This window comes from Varroa jacobsoni, unplaced genomic scaffold (assembly GCF_002532875.2).
Source record: "Varroa jacobsoni isolate VJ856 unplaced genomic scaffold, vjacob_1.0 scaffold_773, whole genome shotgun sequence".
In the NCBI taxonomy this organism is placed as follows: domain Eukaryota; kingdom Metazoa; phylum Arthropoda; class Arachnida; order Mesostigmata; family Varroidae; genus Varroa; species Varroa jacobsoni.
This window is the reverse complement of record NW_019213675.1, coordinates 11051-32204: the sequence shown is the minus strand read 5'-3', so window position 1 is coordinate 32204 and position 21154 is coordinate 11051. Positions and strand designations below refer to the sequence as shown.

Genomic DNA, 21154 nt, shown 5'->3' with positions numbered 1-21154 from the left:
ATCAGTTACAGAGTAATACAGGACGAAAGTAATTAAGAATTAAACATGTTAGTTACTTTGACTATGAGATAACTTACGTTATATTGAATCTAGTTTCATAAAGATAACTGGATTAGAGATTTGGCGCATATTCCTCGCAAGCATGTAAAGGTAAATAGGCGTTAAACGACCGTTCGTATATGTACGATATACTCATGATAACGCATAGTAGAAAATCCCGCAGTTGTAGAAGATGCAAGGCGCGGTTGGCCTAACAGGAATCGAAGTGTATAATCCTGTAAACACGTAAATGAGGTCTTTCCAAATGATTCATTAAAAGAGAGTACAAAGGGTTTGCCCACCATCTGCCCCTTACTGCTGGTCCGACGAAATGCTAAACTGTTGTTCGGTGATGAAGATCTGTTGATTTCATGTCGTAGTAATAGTACTTGCGACGCTCTTGAAGAGTGCGCTCTCGAACGTCGTATTTTTGCCCTTACGACATGTTCTCGTTAAGGACAAATAAAGATAGCAAGACATATATGATTTATACTTTCGCTTGTCAAAATATTACATTCTGACTTTATAGGTGGCTCAATTATGGGGAAATTATTTTTGGTAAAGAAAAAAACGATCAACGTCACAAAATCGAGTATTATTTTCGCGTTTCAGCTCTAATATTCGGATTTCGCCGTTGAAGCCGAAGTGGATATACGGAATTTACACCGAAGTAGACCATCGCTCCAAGGCCTACACAAACAGATACAATCTAGCTGCCATTTTGAATGCAACACAGTCTCATCTAGAGAGATAACAGTCAATGAAGCCTGAAACTAGGCCCAGACAGACTCAACCTTTTAGCGCTAATTGCATTGAACACTGAACATGAATAAATAATTTACAGTGGCTTAAAATTGTCTGTTTCAATCTACGATCCCCTAGTCATATGCGTCCGACAACATGGCTTGACGATGAACCGATATTTAGCTAACTATTGAACTTACATAGCATAGATATAGCTGGTGGGACGGAGCAGACAGTTCATTCTCTGAAATGAGAAACAATTTTTTTCATCGGACTTAGCCATTGACGAGCAAAAATACGCTGAACAACTTTGGTGCCGCTTATGTTTATACATCCATAAAAGCGAAATTATCTAGCCCTTTTCAAATGATTATTATATTCCGAGGAACCCAAAAATGCTGGCTTTAATGTAAGGTAGATAATGAGATGATGTAGCCCAGTTCAATAAGTCAGTCACGATTGTTGTACGAACTGTGTGTCAATCTAGCTTGCGCCTCCACAAAGGATCCGAATCATACTCTACAGGATCGACCCAATGAAAGCCAAAAAAAACTACTTGTCTAGAAACACGCTCGCGTATCTAATCATGGTTTAACTGTATAGAAACGTGGCAAGAGACGGTGCCCATAAGCTTACCCTACTTATCGATTAGGGAAGAAAGAAACGAACCTTTCTACGAAGTATTCCGTAAGCAAATAGCCTTGTATGGCTAGCAGTTATTTGCTTAGTAACTACAACTCATCCCTAGCTGACGATCGATAGTGACATTTATATTACCTTGACCGCGTCTACCGACTCTGAACAATGTCGGGTACGGCATCAGAGTATCCCCATTTGATCTATCGCCATCATCGGGCGTCGTGCGATAAGGCCGAGTGGCTTTACTCAGAGTACATTGCAAATGGCCCCGTTTAGAAGCGTCTAGAGCTTAAGAGGCCGAGTTAAGGTCATCACTTGGAGAAATTCAATATTCCCGTATATCCGATGTTTTCATAAGTTTCAATAAACACAGCCGTTGTTGTTAAGATTGTTGTCTTTGGTACAACTTTTTGCTTCGAAGGTAGAAGCAATGCCATTGATATTAAACAACGATAACAACAACAACAACAACAGGGTGGTGTGGAATGGAAATCCTAGCGAGTTAATCATCGGAATTGAAGATTTAACACCTCGTGCATTGCCTGCCCGGTGCGAAGATGAAGTATAATATATACTCTCGAATACCTATTAATGACAAGTATATGCTAGTTTTATGTGAATCTGCTGTTGTCTTATAAACGCTACAAGACACGCTGTATTTCGTTTGCTAGTGTTGAATAGAAGTGCGGTACATCAGACTCGTTGCTTCAGGCTTCGTTCTGTCGTTTATAACCTACATTACATACACGCAGTGAATCAATAATCTGTCGGCCATCAACACTATTGATTATCATCTAAGTCCTATTGGTAGTCCTATCGGTAAACCTCCAGCTGCTACGAAATAGTATTGACTAGGTTCAATAAGCGGTATACGTCCATTATACTAAAGGCTCTAGCTTTCGCTAAATATTTTAAAGCCGCCTGACTACAGATATTTATGGCAACGATAGCTCTTGTTCGAGATAGGCTATTTAATGACGATACTCGGCGACTCCCGAATCAGGTTTGCTCAGTAGAAACTACAGTGATATTGGCAGTTATGGCTTTTCTATTCTATGTAGGTAACAGCGGACAGTCATTGATGCTGTCATCGTCGTTGTGGTTAATCTGTGCAAGCCATCCGAGCTCAAATATCTGCAGGAGCGACAGCTGATGCTGTTGTCGCTCTCGTCCATAACACTTGTTACATTCTGGCCTCAGTGGAGCTGGAGTCCTTGGACTCATTTTGTTGCTTGGAGGTTCCACCATTACGCGGTCAGGTCCACCTTCGTTACTGCTCTTGGCCGCACCACACACTTTCTCTCCGCTTTGTGTCCGTAGCTCTTTCCTATGACTATTTGCCGCTCACGCGTTCAGATTGGCGAATCTAGGGAGTTTCTCATACCTTTTAACTCTGTTGCAACGGAAAACGCGAACAGCTGGGCAGGACGGACAAGCTGGCACAGGATCAGACAGGGTGCCGATGTCAGCAGACCTAGATTGTCGTTTAAGAATCATCAACGCCTTAATCAACAGGTCTAGAAAGAAAAATTAGCAATACGCACAGCGGTTTCTGTTTTCTAAACCGAGAAGAAAACGTCCGTATGCGTCTGTGTTTAGCTCGACTTTAGGTCGAGGTTGAATAATACCTTGAGATACCCAACAGATTTTTCTATAGGTTCAATAATGGCAATAGGTAAGCTTAAGTTTGCTATCAGAGACGGCGTGAAGCGATGGACCATATATGCATCGTTGCCTAGGGGTGTCTGTGTATCAACCGATGTGATCTTGAGCCGTTCGTCGCCGTAATTTTAACTGCTAGCATAATGACAGACGAACTGCCGGATCACGCTTATATAAGACTGTCATGAGGGGAGTGTGTGGCGAGCGGCGCGCCTATAATTAGGCCTCTAGGAAATACCGGATTAAGCATCAGGCTATTCAAGATGTGTTCTTTACGACACATCGAACCCCTTCTCCCAATGCGTTTCGATTTATTTTAACATGTCTCAAGTCTTTACACATATTGTATTCGTTTTAGATAAATGTTTCCATGTATTCAGTGATATTTTCAACAGGTAAAAGCGTATCTCAACCTTAAGATGTTTAAAATATAATAACAAGTTACTATGATAAAGTCGCAGAAGAGTTTTTAGAACAGTTATTGGAAATAGACGAAGTTCACAAATACATTATTATTTAAATGTGGCGTACTTCGGAACCAATATTATTCAGGTCGTCCTTAAGCAGCTATTATTATTGCGACACCCTTTACAGACAGCCTAATACATACAAAATGTTACGATTAAAACTTTATGCACATGCTGATAAGGACACAACATAAAAGGTGATGATGTTTCCTGCCGTTTATCAGTATTACATCGCAACAATCTTCTTTGGATTTTGAACTATTCGGCCTACGGAGAATAGAGTTTGATGGTTTGAAAGATAAGTGTGTTTCTATTTTTCATTTTATTCCTTGGGTCCGTAAGGAGTATGAAAAAAGGAAAAAAATCGAGAAGGGACGATTTTAGATGGACGTCAAGATTCTATTGTCATTGCACCAATCATCCAAATTTTAACCAAACGATATATTTTTCTGTATTACTTCGCTTCGTTTTTATGTTTAAGTACACACCAGTGTTCGAATATGCATCTATCGAACGAAAAATAAAACGCATGATGGGTTCTATTTGAACCTGTCTAACTTGCCCTAACTTTCCACGGTGGCCTGGCGTCACCTTCTGGTCAGCAAGTACGATTAATGAAGATCTCCATCAATCGTACTTGAGTCATGAGCGCCATTCTGAGAGCTCTGAAATGCCGTGTTTTTCGTGGCATCCCGATCCTACTATCCACCGGTCTACAGGTGCCATTGCACCTAACTACAGCTGCAGCCATGTTCGACCATACATTCGTTATATGTAAATATATATAGCAGACCTCAGTCAATGCTAACTATTATATTTACTATCTTTACTACAGTGTTAAATGTCCGACGCTATCATCTGAAATACCAATGGCGAAGTCTTAATCACAGAATAGACTTTAAAGCCACGTTGAAGAGCCTGAGAAAAGTGGATGTTACTTTTCCGAGTGAAAATCGTTCGGCGGATCAAACGATAATACTTAGAGCAACAAGGGCCAGCTGATCCGTACTAGTGACGTTAACCTAGAAGAGTAGTTCTAGTTACGCTCTATTTTGTAAACAGGTAGATTACCTAATAGGTTGTGGATGGTGCAATCGTAGGTTCCACGATAACATACAGAACAAATTTGAAAGCTTCGCCTTACAATAACATGAATCTCCTCCCTTTCTCTTCCTCCTCCAATTCTTACGTTTTTCCGTCCGGGTGACGTTCGCCTATGCAAGCACAGTCCCCATTTCACGTAGAGGAGATGGGTCTATCGGTATGATAAAGGTCATTATTGTAGGCGTCGCTTCTCTCGCTCTAGCTCATCTGTTGATTTGCTTGTGTCCGAGATCACGGTTGCCACCCCTCGGGTTCACACAAGGCTTTGCAGAACATAAATCTGTGACAATCCCTCAAGATCATTAGGTCGACTTTTCCTTTCTACTAAACTCAGGTTAGCCTAGTTTTTGTTTTACATACGAGATCCAATAGAGCTCTGAACTTGCAGCTGTACCTCTTCTATAAGTGTATTCAGAAATATATCTCATGACGATACGGGACATTTTAACTTGTAGGTAATCGAACCCCTAACTCTCCTCAACAGGTAGAATAGTACGGTGGCATTTCAATCCGTCAAACTTTACTATTTTTTACACTACGTAAACAAATGTGGATAGAGCCATTTGCAACAGATTGCTTGTGCAGCAATTGTACTTTATCTTGAATGATTGCATTCTACCTATCGTCAACTTGTGGAGAGGCACTGGATCTATGTGCAGTCGTCCGTTGACCGCTTGGAGCTTACTGCCAAGGGATGCATAGTTCCTTTTAATCAGGAGAAGCGAGTACATTGAAGCAGCTGAAAAGCAGAACGCGCTCCATATTACAGATATTTCTATCTTCCGCGCATTCGTTCTGCGCGACTCACTGATATGCTGCCGTATCCGTTAAGATAACTATTTAGTTTCCAGCGCACGTAAATATATATTCTTTTTTTATGGTAAGACGTCAACAAAACCAGCCGTGCGAAGAAACGCTTCTTATTCAAGAATGTTAATTATCAATAATAAATTAATAGTACTGATTCGGTCATTAACCACAAGGGCAGCATGCCCTTATTCTTGTGTACTTACCATCCTGCTGGTCGCGGATGGGGCCGTACTCAGCTCGCTGCTATAGCATATCCGGTGGAAATTCCGCATCGAAGCGCAAAGTCGTGCCCGACCCGCTATGATTGTCATGACCATTTTAGCCGCAGTTCACAGGACCAGAAGGTTAGTGGCGTAGACGTTCAGGCTAACGGCCCTTAGCAACACGCTACCCTTTTGGATCAAAAGACTAAAAGACCGGTCGACCGATACGACCGTTCGCCGAAAACGCTAGAACGGATGACGCTAGCGGGCTTCCACGAATTTCGCGGATCTCCTTCGAACAGATAGATTAGGCGTTATTGGCGCGGCGACTCCGTTCGCGAGACGTCAACAATCGCCGTTGAAGTTCTATGTAGCGGTGTGTCATTTGTCGTGGTTAAATGTCACATATATAGAAACACTAGTATCTCATACTGTACGAAGCATAAAGTCCACTGGCCAATTAGATTCAAACGAGGATTCCTCTTGTAAAGCGGTTTTAATTGGAAGCGAGTATTCTATATCATACTTTCACCATCCACATTGTAATGTTAATAATACGAGTGATAAGCATAACCATAAAAATTGTCATGTCATAAAATCATAACTCTCGTCATCAAGTGTATGGCTGCCATTATTAGTATCCGAACAAATTCGAAATGATGACAAATTTAGCTAGATCTTTATAGTCTTTTGTATCGCTAAACGTGAAAATATTGCTTCGCGTAAGGGTCACAAGACCCAGTCGTTGCGTCAGGCCAGGCTGACCTGCTGAAAATGATTAGAGTCCATCCTGGCTAATTTTCAAGGTTACACCTTAAACATTACACTCTATTTCCGGAACTATTTAGCAGTAATAACGTTTTAGGCTACACACAAGCAGCGAATCAAATTCAGTACACATTTACCTAAGGCCTCTCTCTGGCTATCTCTAAAAACGTCGGATATAACCTAGGGACAGTCTGTTCAACTGTTACTCACAAAAAAATTCGTCTGGGGCACACCATAATCGAAGATGAGAAGTAGATCAGTCTGTGTCGCCTGTCAAAGAAGTGTCAAGCGATAAAACTGCATTGCCATAGCCTTCAGATTTAGTTTCGTGAGATTTCAATGGCTTCCGTATTTTACGCAGCGTACGCTACCATTTATTCTCTCAAACAAACCATCGATGGCGAGAGTAGGTATGATAATGCAAATTATAAATGCTGAGAATCTATTGAGAAATTCGCAGAGCGCTGGAGTTCACGTTCAGACGATAAAGGGGAGTAAGTCCAACATATGGTTTGAAAGCTATTCAAATTTTTTAACTCGCTCAATAGCTCTAGATAACTCAACATATTTTTAAGGTTTCCTAGATTTACATTATCTATAAAAATAATGCCTAATGAGTTGCATTTAGGTTAAATATATGTACTAGCACGAACACTGGCGCATTGTCTTAGGTAGTGAGTCCGTAATCATATGCTACCTTTGTCATCTGGGAAACAGCTCGTCGTGGAACTCAACCGCAGACTCAGCAAGGTGCATGGATACGGGTGGTTCGTATTCGAAATGACGGTGAGCATCAGCTAGTCACTTTGCGTCAGACAAGCCCCGGCGATGAACGTCGTTGCTAGCCTCGGAGTACGAAGACGATTCTGATAAAGCAGAAAGAAACACAAACGTGCCAAGGAGAGAGGAATGATCTGGATGGTCATTTCTAACGGACGCAGAAGTTGACGAGCGTGCTCGAATCGATACTACCTATGTAAGGTTTGATTCAAGTCCCGTTTTAGTCATAGTGGCTTTTGTCAAGCCTAACAAGGGCAGGACTTTCTTCAGATTCATACAAAAATATACTGAATATTACAGCAAACGATATGAGGTGGATATAGAAGAAAAATAATGTAATATCCAGTTTGTTCGAAAGAAGCAGGAACCGAAGCCGGACAGTGTGGTATATACATGGATGCTGGAAAAGAGCAGAAAAAACAGTAGATGATGAGCTTACTCAATAATTCTTATCACAACAGGTCGTCGTAAGTAAATATAGGAAACGTCCACCTAGCGGTCATCCGCCGCGCGACGTATTGCTGCACGCGGTGACAGTAGTTTACGGATAACGTTGTGCTGTTCATGCAAGCGCACATAAAAATATTCACGATAAACCTAGTCATTATCTAACGAGATAATTCTATGTAAAAGTGGTTAGCATTATGTCGATGGGGTTTCGTCATTTCGCCGATCGTTTCTCAAATTCCTATGCATTAAAGGTTGGCGTCAAGACGTAACATAATACATAAAAGTTCTGGGAAAAACGTAAAGTAGCCAGACTAACGCGTGGATGGAAGCGTCCACGTTGACGCGTGTGAACAAGAGTCGGCTGGTGAAAGATAGAGATCAAACGATACTACGACTACAGTTGTTGCAGTAATATTAATAGCGACTGCAATGGGAACGGGGCAGTTGCTTCGAGGACGAATAGTTTGGCCGACTGATGGCTGGCCAGCCAAGAAGGCTCATAGCGATTCAGCCCTATGTACTATTGCGAAACTGTGATATCCTGTCTGAGAAGACAACAATCTATGTAAGATGACGTAAGCTGAGATTACGGTCGCTACCTTGACGCGATGATAACCTCTAAACACGTAACAGTTTATGGAGCTGTTTCTATTGCTTACTGCAACACCCAGTTGAGATCAGCTTGCGCCGTAAATAAGTTGACAGGAACTCCTGCAACAACTTCTCCAGTAACCAAATAACTTCACAGGCTTACAAGAGGACGGCAAGCTAAAAATACAGACGAAGGAAATTTGTACGAACCTGCAGCCTGACACAGAATTTGAGCAAAAAACAGTCTGCTGAAAGCGTAGCTTTGATTATTCGTATATCAACCTTAGGAGCTACTGTAGCAGGCTGTTGTAGGTTTATGATTAGTCGAAATGTTGAGCGTAACATTTATATTTTTTTAGTCGTCAGCTATAAATGAGAAATGTCTTATGACTCCGTGTTAATTTTAGGGAACCCGATTAGGTTTGATTGATTGACCGGCACGTCAAATACGTATATTATTGGAATTTTTTTCATTATAGATATTATAACGCTAATGTATTTGATGTGTAATTAGCTGATTGGATAGCGTCAGTTATGGTTCAACGAGCTGGATTTACATCGATCGATACGTCGGTTACGTTTCTTGTCTATTATGTAAGTTGAACGAGATGTGTTACGACATAACAGCTGACCCCTGTCGTCAAAGTCGTGTCATGGATTATCGGAATCATCAAACCCCCGGCTGCAATGACGTCGTTATTGTTGTCTCCGCTTTACTTGTGAATTTATCAGAACATTGTACTGACGTACAAAAGTGCCCGCAAGAGGGATCACGATTTGCTCTGCCCACCTCTTTCTTCAACGTTCCTTTCGGCCACTCAAATCTATTGACACGTTTTAAGGAGATACGTAACCCGTGTCCACGGCCTCCTCCAAGGCCAATAACAGCGCAATGGCAAAGAAGCGCAGCGTACAAAAAGTTTATGTAGGGCACTACAGAAATGTTGAAAATAGCCTATATCGCACTAGCGGGTACGTTTTGCCTTGTAAGCGTTGTCTGCAATCGCTTCGTCTGAACGCATACGGAGAGCGATTTCTTAATCTTGTTCAAGTCAGATCTCGTGCCAGTTGATCTCTACCTTGACGGTACCGGGGTAATTAGAATGAGTTACAGCAGCTATTACGCTATTGGTCGCACAACAGCACCATATCTACTACCAGTTTTGACCGTTTCCACTTGTCAGATATTTTGGAAAAGACAGTCACTCCGAACACAAAGGCGCGGTTTTCGTACATGGTCTATGTTCTTTGTAAGTCTGCTACGCTCCGAGCTATGGGGCTAAGCACATGCCCCTACCTAATGGACTTGAATAAATGATGGATGGAGTATGAAATGAAATAATACACCCTGTTTAGGGCTATTTCAAGTGCCTTGCATTACAAAACAAAAAAAAAGATAGTGGCGATAACATTTTCTCAGAAAGCTGTCGTACAAACTGAGAGGCGTTACGCCGTAGACTACAATAGAACAAGTGTTCGGTCGTCGGTCCACTATACACGCAGTTCGAACGCAAGGCGACAAATGTACACACCCTGATGTGACGCCGACGGCTTCATAGAATTTATAAGGTACTAATTATAATAACAATAAGGAATAATAAGTCAGTAAAGTGTTCTTAAAGATCAATTTTGCACAGGTTGTCCTAATGGGACGGACGAGTTTAGCGACATATTCCTGCTTCAGGCTTCACGTAATGTCTCAGCAAGTAGCTAGTGTAAAAAGGCTTTACGAATTTTATAATGCACTGATAAACTGTTAGGAATCGTATATTATCGTTTTGCTCTAACAATCGATATATCTTCATTATCGAATTGCAGCGCCCTCTATATCCAACGTCCCAAGAGCTTCAACGATGCCATGTCGCTTTCACGAGTCAGTGAAAACGATTCTCATGAGAATACTCTGTTACGCAATTCAGTCATAGACAAATACTCCTACATACAAAGCAAGAATAGAGCAGTTAATACAGTTCTAACTAGTCTATACTCTATTTATAATCTACCCAAACATCGAACTCATATCACATAGGACAAAAGAATCCTCGATTGAAAAATGATTCGGCCGAACGTCCTACAAACAGGACGTATTAGATGCACATTAAGGCAGTACACTATGTATTCTCATACTTAGCACATAGAAATAAGGCACCATGCCATCAGACTACCCTTTTTTATGCGTTCTTATTGTAACGACGCTGCTCTTTCTAAACGGACGTCAGAGAAGCAAACGCGAGACACGGTCACCTGCGTGCTGCCGACGTCTACCACTCCGCCTGCTGCTCCCAAGGTCGCTTGCGCTTAGAATCAGTGCAAGCCGCCTTGATTCGTAACGTACAGCAACAGGCAAAATAGATCTATGAGTTTACGTTAGAACTGTAGAATCGTAGCAGTATAGCTAGATGATCTCTATTTCAATATAGTATGTGAGATCACATTTTCTTAACCTTAGCCATTCATTTCTTGGGATACCAAAAAGGTCCTAAAATGGCCCCTAGAATGAACATGATATCCGTTAATTGTTTGCTACCAGTAAAAATTTCGCAAAGTTAGAAATGCCGTATGCGTTCTATTAAGGTTAACAGTAGCACATTGGAATGAACAAAGAGACTTACCCTTTTACACTATGAGGAATAAAAATGCCTCCTTGTGCTTCAATCTCGAAATTATAGAGGCTATAATTGCACTACTGTGTGTCCTAAGATGCAAGCGTATCATGGCGAAGGCCTTAACGTGTGCCATGAAGCCACATTTTCGTTTGCACAGCTTGGCCAGTGTGACTCAAACGCTGTTGGGTCCTAGACACGCCAGCCAGCCAGCCAGCCCGTCGGACCCCAGCGCGCAGCTTCAGGGCCACAGCCAAGTTAAAGTAAGCGGCTAATGATGGGCACACCTTCGTAAAGGGTTCACCAAATAGTTGTTGATGGGTGAATTTATTGAGATCCATTATTAATCGAGTGGTTTACTATAATTTGTGTGTGAACAAGTTGCAATCTATATGAACGAACGGGTTACGATGCTATGCGAATGCGTGTTGGAACGCTGACGTGCTCACGTAATCCTTCCCACCGGTTCCGGTTGCAGTGCTATCTTGCGGTTCGTTGCGAAAACTCAGCTGATTTTTATTGGCAGAAGTTCTCGAGACACGTAGTTCACAGAATACGATTTGTATAACTATAGTATATATTATATGTGTAAAGCAGTTTTTTTTGAGTACTAAATATCATGCCGTCCAGTGGCCCTGGCTAGCCATCAAGCCAAGGTGAGCGTAGACCCAAAACTACCTAGTCAGTCTCTTAAGTTTGGCCGAGAAAGACATGGCCGATTACCTACAAGGCTTATGGTAATTGCTCATGGGGATCCAGTTAATAGTATCGCCTATAGGAACAACTTAAAGGACAGTTCATGCAATTTATGCCGACGCGCGCATCAACGCGAGTGCTCGAACAATTCGCTCTGGAACTAATACATGTCCTAAAAAATGGAATGCGGCCTTGCGTAAATTTGGCACGTTTCTGCTTAAGATAACACTGCCTATCGGCAACAATGTTCTTTCAAATAAGAACGTAGCTAGACGAACGCTGCATTTCAATAAACAAACTAAAAACTTATATAGATAGGGCGATTGCACGAAAGTGGCAAAATTAAATACTAAGTAAATGTAATTTTTAATTATTGGCCTAGTTTAAGCTTTATGGACATGTATGGCTCAACATGCTTTTGACGGCCTCCCTAAACCTGAATTATATATTTAGGTGAATTTTACGTAAAACAGAACGCAATGCTTTTGTTAGACTTCACTAACTAATACTCCTTAAAATATTCCATTCTTGGATAATACCCGAATACCGCGGTGTGGTGGACAGTCATGATATTTTCTATTGAACATGCCTTTAGACCAACCAGAGTCCATGCTTTAACACCAATAATCAACCCAGTTTGCTAAAGTTGTTCGATTATCCCTTTCAAATTTAAATTGTGCTGCTTACAATCTTTAAAGTTTCACAATTTTCCAAAAAATAAGTTAAAACCACAATATTTTTAATATTGACCGATTGCCTACTATCTAACTAGAGTAGAAGCGGCCTCAAGTTTTTCGTCTTTGTTGGCACATCCTGTATTTCAAAACTTATGTAATCTCACTGGACGTCGGATAACGAAAATAATATCATAGATTATAGAAAACTGCAAGGAGAACTCTGTTAATACAAGGAAATTTTTTTTTTTTTAAAAAAGCATATACATCAAAGTTTCTTGCATCTTCTGCAAGAGGACTCACAGAAAATCCAGTCATAGAAAGGAATAACTAAGAATTTCCTTGAAGTGTTGACATGTATGTACATCAGCAAATTCGTCCTAATAGCAAATATCGTGAGCTGCTGTTTTTGCCTACGTCAGCCAAGCTAACGTGGGCAGGTACGACAATGCAACAGTTCCGCGTTCAACTATGATGTATGCACGTTTCCTTTGTAGGCTACCAAGCCTGATATGGTTTTGATTATTGTCGCCTCTCGGACGGAACAGCATTTGATACACCTTAGACCTTTTTGCAGATCATGCTTGTGGTAACGACAAATGGTGCGCCCTGAACATATATCACAGCGACCTCTGCTTCCACCAGAATAGTACAGACGTGCCTTGCTACCAGTTACCTTTCGCGATCGTTTTAGTCGATTGCGGACAGCGACCGGTGGTATGGCAGATGTGGCCAGGCACACTCCGAAAGCGATTATGTGGCACGTGCTTAAATTCAAATATGGATAAAACATGAGGGAAAGGTATCATTTTACCTAAAAGAAGTACTGACAGGACATGGTCGATTTCAGACTTCTACATAAAAAAAACAAACGCCCGTTCAGTATATATGTGCTGTGTTCGCAAGGAAAATAGGTCGATATGCTCTTCATTCTGACTGAATGCACATCAGTGGAAAATTATTAGGGAAGGGTTTATAATGACAAGCAATAATCCGGCATTTCTTAACGGTGTTGGGAATATCGTGTGTACCCTTTTGACCGTAATGCTCCGCGACCGCTACCAGTTATGTCTCCTAGATGGCCACCTATCTAGCAGCTGCGGGCTATCGCCACGATCCTCCAACCATCCTGACGTCTTCGCACTGCAGTTCATCATCATGATACGACACCGCTACCTTGTTTTTGCGGGGTTCTTAGGAAGACGCTAACACGATCTACGTCTGGCGATTTCGTACAGTATATGGCCGCTTAAACTTCTTCGTCGGTTAAGCTTTGTTTCGTTGACAATAGTTTTTCTCGACTGAGCCCACTTTCGTCCCCCGCTTGAGGCCTATCAAAAGCAACAATAGCAACGATACAGTTACGTATAGCCGGCGCGTCGACAACGAGACACTGATCATAATATAATGTGTTTAAAAATCGAAAGTGACATAGGTACTTCATTTTCCATCCAGGTATGCACCGTGATTACCTATGGCCTTCTGCCTCTTGAATAATACTTGCAAGATTTAGTCGCTGATGTAGAAGTCCAGAGTATTAAAGGCTATAAAGTCTCGAGGGGTAATTTTGTAATAATATTGATACTTCAAAACTCTTTCTAGATCTAGAACTTGAAACAAAGCTGACCTTCAAGAGTTTGCAGAGTGTGGCGCATGACAGAAAGTTTTTAAACGTCTTTCGTGTACTTTAGCTACCGTAATGGCAATGGAAGAGATCTACCTCTTACGTTTGTTCATCTTGACCGTAATCTTAACTTCTAATTTGTTCATTACTTTTTCTAATCCTTGACAATACACTTTAAGCATACCTCACCAAGTTGTAGTGGATAGCACCTGCACTAGACGACCAAATTTTTTAAGTGTATTTTGGGTTTGAAGGTAATACCCCGCCGATTCAGTTGCATCCACTTCGTTCTGTGACGTTTTGCAATTATCGTAGAAAATCCGTTTTTCATCAGAAGTCACAATTCGATGCAACAATGGCTTACAGTTTACACCTCTATAAGTGCCTCAACGTATTCATTTTTGACTACCGCTTTTGACACGCGCCATCTATTAGCCAGATCTTTTTTACCTTAGTCTTTAGGCTTTGTAGTCTGACCAAAGCACACAAGTATTGCATTTTTACCTTCAAGGTAATGATGTGCTAAGATCCATGCACTTCAACGGTGCCACCACCACTATTCTTACTACTCCGTTATTCCCCCCTCCCAACGGATTTTTACGAAACTCATTTGCGAATGGAACATTTCTTCCTTAGATATTTCGGTACCAGCAACTCGTGCTAGTTCTAGCGGTAAGTCAATGAGAACAGATAGACCGGGTTTCTAAGGCAAGCCGTTTTCGCTGTTCTAGTGTCCAGTTGAAGCACATGTTGGCAAACCACTAGAAAGTTCGTACTTTTCAGAGCGACTTGCCTGCGGGAAACATGAGTCACAATATTTGAACGAACGGTTTTTAGTTTGAAAGAGTGTAAATGTCGCGGAGTACCATACTGTTCTAAATGGCGCCTTTTTAAATTTTGGCGGGAATTTTAAGGCATGGCGCGTTTAAATGAAGAATTTTCCATATGTTTTATTTTTAAAACGGGTACTTTATTTGTTGCAAATGTGAAAAGTGTTATTTTTGGTGTGTGTCATGTGTATTCAATATAACCTCGATTCAAAACCACCAACCAGTCATCTTCAGGTTTTCGTCAATTTTAACGCGTTATCTTATACATATATACAGGTACATTATAAAATTCTAGGTTTCCTAGCAAAATAGACCAAAACCTTAGAATAAAAATTACAGTTGTTCATCTTGCTAATTGGTTTATCCTAAGTTACACAGTAAAATAATTTTTTTTTTACTTACAGATCTGTTTCTAGACTTACTATGGAAATGAGTTTAATTTTATCCATTTATCTTGTCTGGCAGTAGCCAAAAGCTTCGTAAATAAAGGCTAATAACACAATATCTCTATATCAGAGAGAATATATAAAACGATTTAAAACACTTGGCGTCGTATTGGTTATACGAGCCTCGTTAAGTTCTTAAAACTAACTGGAGAGAAATCGCGGCATGAAATTTGTCACAATTCTCTCTCAATTTAGATCATAAGCATTTGTATATGTTGTCAGGCTTTCCTGCAGGGTCTATGGTGGAACCGATGCACGACAAACCGAGTGACACCATGCCTATCTAGCCGGTTAATCCTTTCCACTCATTGTTCCTTATCGCATTTGAAGCAGCAAGAAGCCTATCGATATCTGCTAGGTTTTGCACTTAGTTTCTAAGGTTGGAGTTGAAAATTTCCGTGGCTGGTTTTTCAAAGCAGCAACGCATAATAGAGGCGTTTTGCTATCGAGTTGGGGGTTAGGCGGTCGTCTTGAGCCGAAGGGAGAATGCTCGACCACTCTGTCGTCGATGGCCATTCTATTATACTATCGAATCGCAGCAAAAAGGTTGAGCACGTTCATAATGACTCCCATCTTGGCCTGTGTGGGAATAACCTTGTCCCTAAGCGCCGAGTGGAGGGTTGCCTGGAAGTCGACGACCACCGCGTACATTGATTATGCGGCCTGATCAGGGTTCTATTCACATCTATTCATCAAGATCCTGCACGCCGATTCTGCGAAGCGCTTTTTTTCAAATCTGTGTTACTCCGTTGAGATGGCGTGTACGCTTCCTAAGTAGCTACGTAAAGTTTTAGCTTGCAAACTCGTGAGCAGCGTATAACGAACGCTTTTTCTCGCTATCCCCTGCCATTATGATGACACGGTCGGGTTACCTTATGGTCATTAACAGCATGACATCTCTCCATTTGATCACAAGCATATCCCTATTTGTTAAATAGTGCCGTCAAGTATGGTCTCGGAATGACGGCGCATTGGAGATGCTCGTTGCAGACCCTATCTGACTGGCGATTTTTTTGTTGCGTGGGTTCCTCAAGACCTTGTGTTAGTTCCCGCACTCTGAAGTCTTATTGGAGGATATCGCGTTGTATTGAAAACCCCTCTTCTCACTCTACGGCGGGAAGGGGCACGTGCGTGGTGTCGTATCTCTCGATGTAAGCATCTTCGAGAAGTGATTAGTTAAAGCCGATAACCTGATTGAGCAAACTATCAAACTGCCGTAGTGCGTTAGCCACTTGTCAGGTTGGCGTTCCGCTTCCGTGATCAAATTGGTCACTAACTAGTTCATTTTCGTTGTGATGTGTAAGATACTGGGTTAAAACAAGTTGTCTCAAAAACAAAGGCTGAAGAACAAAACTCGGGCTGTTCCTCCACCAGAAGTTTGAAAGTCGCATTGGGTTTTCGGAACAAGGTTGCAAGTATAGCTGAACCACGACCTACGCTCCCGAGAGCACAAAAAGGCTGTACTGCAGACTGAACAACTTCAGCCGTATGCTGCACATACGTCTTGCCATTCATCTTGTCGGGTATAGGGTGAACTTTGTGGGTGCGTTCCTGAGAGTTTGTCTTCATGAAGGAGTATGGCGTTTGATAGTCCGCGCAAGTGCAACTTGAAGAGTGAGGCCTACCGCCATTGGTATGTGAGCACGAACGCTTGCGTCCTTCAACAGAGAACAATTTTCAGCCTGGAACTTTACCCTTTTTCTGGTTACATTTGTCACAGATATATCGATAACCAAACCTCCTGCATCTCCTAGGAAAGTCGGTGTCAAATTGGGGTCAACAACCCAGCAAACAAAGTGCACGAGCGTGTCTAAAGAGGCCGTAATGCGACTCGAGTTTGGCTGCTCGAGGCGCGCATTGAAATAATCGGTAATGACTAGGGAAAAGGCAGAATGGGAAGACAACGCTTCCAGCCCACTGACGAGCTTCTCCATTAGTACGTTCGATTTTGAATCAGCCGGCTGAGCATAGGCTGCAACGAGATTTAACTGGTGGCCACCTAAGACGATAAGGGGATGTTGATTTCCGACCCAGATGATTTAGGTCTTCGAAGAACTCTCCTGTCTAAATTTAATTCATTCATAATAACTAGCCCTCAACCAACCCATCGGTGCTATTATCATAATAAGAGTTATGCACGCGAATATTCTGATGATATTAAACTATATGGGCAAACTTGGAACTTTTTTAGGATGTAACGGATCGTGCAGACGGCCCCGTCGAAACAATATGGCCGCACATATTACACGAACCCTTACCCGTTTAACTAAATAAACAAAGCCGGTAATGATTATCATTCGCGATTACCTCGCTTTCCTCAAAAAGTGCTCATCTTTCTATTTACGAGGCGCTTGCCTATCAGGTAAAAAATCTCTAACCTATTTTAAGCCTGTGTAGTGGCCTACCAGGTGTATAGTATTCGATACATTTTCGTGGAAGTATCATTGGTTCCAGGCCGATATTGCTTTTTTTCTCTTCCACTTTCAAGAGATACCGTTGATTCAGCACATAAATGCTGAGCTGATATATCCGTTCATGCACGTGCACAGTTCAATTTGCTAATGAGAAAAACATTGAGTGTTGTGCTACGACGACTGCACTCGCAATCGGGTCTGTTATTACTATTAGAACATGGAAAAAACACAGTAAAAACATAAAACAAATACAAGTTTCATAAGGCGTGCGTCATAGAATCGGCTTCCAAATAACAAATCGTATCGTTATACGTTTCTATGGCTACACCCAATGGCAGTCTCTTGAAGCGACACTTATAATGATATAGCGCGCACACAGGCTAATTAGGAACATCTGATAAACTTATTTTAAATTGTCTGTACGAATGATAAGAGTACGGTGCTTCTAGGCGTATGTTTTTTGTGATTGTTTGCACGTAGTTACAGATGCGTAAATGGTCATGCAAGTCAGCTAGGATAAGGTCACCATTACACATTGTGGGTCGGCCCCTTGGACGGTAGTAGTACACGAGCTAAGTTAGATACAGATAGGGAAGGCGGGGATGAATATCTCCTAGCTATTCTCTCTGCTTTTACGTTATTTAGTATAACACTCATAGTGCCACTTTAGTTCGCTCTCAAAGCTGAAATGTAGTTTGTAAACATTTTAATAATAAGTGTTAATAATAAGAGTTAAGTGTTTATTGAAAACCGCACAAAACACTAAACTCTTTGTAATAGCTTCCCTGGGCAATAAAACGGTAGCAACGATTAAGCTTTGATAAGACTCCATTAGTTGGCCGCTGTGGTGGTGACCGTAAATAGAATTCTTAAACCCTATATTGACTTTTTTTTTTCTTTTATTTACTATTTGTAAAGGCCTTTTTCGCGTACGCCTGCAAGAATGGGCAGCAAAACAAAAAGGAAAAACCGTTTAGGAATAGCGGCAGCGGCAGCGGGCGATGAGAAAACACCAAAAAATCGTATGATTACCTTTGACGTAGCTTTTGCAATAATACATCCTCTGCAGTATGCAGTATCTTCAGAATGACGTAAAGCATGGTATTAGACGCAGAATGTTAAATTCTGATAGTTCGCCTGCGGATGAGATTGGTCATCGATCAAGTGCATCAGATTCGTGTTGTATTTTGAATAAGGTCGTTGATCCTCTTTTTATAGAATAAACGAGGTTATCCGAGGGCGTCGCTCTGCAAGAAGCTTTATTTGCTAATGTACTGATGCTTTATTTAAGCTCTGTTAAGCGATCCGTTCACCCAGTCCTTCTACATTAGCCCTCAGTAGACCTAAAGGCCAATTGTTTTTACCTAGGGCGCATTTATCACGAAGCTCTCTGTGACACTCGACTGTATAAGAGCGTCAGCAGATATTAATGTTAATAGCACTTCAGGGAAGCAGCCTCATCAGGGGCACATTGTTGTATTCCTGGGTAGTAATATTTGACCCCCACTCGATAAGTGACAGATAAATGATTCGCATGATTTCGTAAACACTAGAGACCAATGTTCTTCTATTCACAAACGCCCAATTGACCCCCGCCCCGTTAATATTTAGTTAGCAGTGCTTAAAGGCTCTTTACAGCTCTTGTGGCTAGTGCCATTCTATTGTTATTTACAGCAGTTGTAGAATAAACTTCCCTGGCGCACGTGGCTTCATCACGGAATGCTATTCATAAAAAAATCGATTACTAAAGATATTTAAATACATCGCTATACTACACATACTGCTCAAGGTCCTCTTGCTTTCGAAAAGACAAAAAGGTCCTGACAGGACATTCTAGCCATCGCCATAGCAGTAGCTCCCAGTGGAAGCTGTTACGAGCTGTGAGTTGAAAGCGAGATAATCTGCTGTAGGAGAAACACCCTGAAGCCTTTACGAGCAGCATAACGGTTCATTGTTGCAGACGCTTCGTCACGAACTAATTCTAGAATTTGTTCTTACTACGTAAATTCTGCCCGGCTCTACCTCTTTTCCATGCTTGACAATCGTCTTCCACCCAGTACATGAATTTGACTTGATTCGACCCCATTTTAAAACACTTAACCGTTCCCTACTATCGGGTGCTTTATATTCCATCCCATGAGTAATACCGAGTGTATGGGCGCGCCTTCGAGCTTCATCTGGCCAACGGCAGATTTGACTATCGATGACAATGATAATTACAACCCGATGTCCTTATTTTTTTCGCCAGCCACTTAAGCCACACCATGACAATTCTGACCGTCGCCGTCGCCATTGACACTCTGTGTACTGGCTTCTGTTAGCCTAACGAGGTGTAGAACCTTCCTTGCAACTCATTCACACAAGCCAATTGAATAACAACAAGATAATATAATTGTAAAGTAAAATATGAACTATTAAAGTACGTCTAAGTTTAACGTGGTCCACTTAATAACGCCGGTTACGACGAAACGGCACCACGCCGACGCTGGCAGCTCAGGTCAGCTGTAAACAATACTAGCGGTAAAAGCGCGCCGAAAGCGGAAAGACACCGCATAGGTGGGACACGAACTTAGACACCTGTGCATATATTAATCGAGCTAGTTACTTGAGTTGCTAAGTTCAAAGACATCTGACAGCATAACACTAGCCGGCGACGACAGGAAAACCTACAGATCGGTTACTCCTGGGAAGTGTGTAAGGTGCCACCATCTACTCGTATGGATTACGCGGAGGAGTGCTGATGAACTGACTTCGACACGCGGGTCGTCGCCTCGCCTCGCCCTGTCAGGTAACGAATTCAGCTTATAATTACCTAGTGGCTGTTCTGTGTCGGACCTTGAACTCTTAGACAGCACTGCCGAGGGCGGATATCAACGTAGACGATGTCACTTTCAATAGCGTTGCCCCTACCGCGTCGTCTTTAACTGCATCACTACCTCAATTTTTGCAGAAATAACCACATCCAGAACCTTGCTACGATAACCCGTTTACCTCACATCTCTGTATGTCTAACGCGTGTGATTAGCAAATGTCTTCAATCATCATTTATAATAGTAATAGCTATATTTATGTGTTTGTCATCATCATCATGAACGAGGCGTTAAGATTGACTTGTTCGAACTGTTTTTGTGGAACGCGATCGATAAACGCAAACTTATCAGGTCTCTATGGCAGGCGGCAGATTCCTAATAGTACGACTACAATATTATGAATGGCAAATAGTTCGGCATTGACGGAACATGCTACCATTCTTCGTAGCTGAAGCAGAAACCGTCGTGCGAAACTATGTAAAGGGCTTATTTCTCCAATGCTAGAGTTCATGTATACGCATAGACAATTTAGAATTAGAAGTTAGCGCATATACGAGCATTTTTCTTATAACATTCAATAGCTTATTTAACGTGGCAGCTCTGAGCTATTCGTTCAACGATCCATCTTCAGTATTACGCAATTGAATTTCTGTATTTTGTTTGCGGTTTTCTAAAGTGTGACATGCTCGAGTCGACACATCTCTACGATAAAAAATGTCGGCCATTGTTACAGGTTGTAGCGAAAACGATCGACAGTATTGTACTTGAGGGGCGTGCCTGCCACCTCCCTTCAAAAGGCA

At 41.7% G+C, this 21154-nt stretch overlaps 1 long non-coding RNA gene across 1 annotated transcript; it reads right to left on the bottom strand.

The window, feature by feature from the left end:
* Positions 1-3348: 3348 nt before the first annotated feature.
* Positions 3349-5952, bottom strand: LOC147753065 (uncharacterized). Its single transcript, XR_015312348.1, has 2 exons — positions 5669-5952; positions 3349-5394 (listed from the first exon to the last, which is right to left on the bottom strand). It is a non-coding gene; the product is annotated as an uncharacterized LOC147753065 (long non-coding RNA).
* Between the last annotated feature and the right edge of the window lie 15202 nt (positions 5953-21154).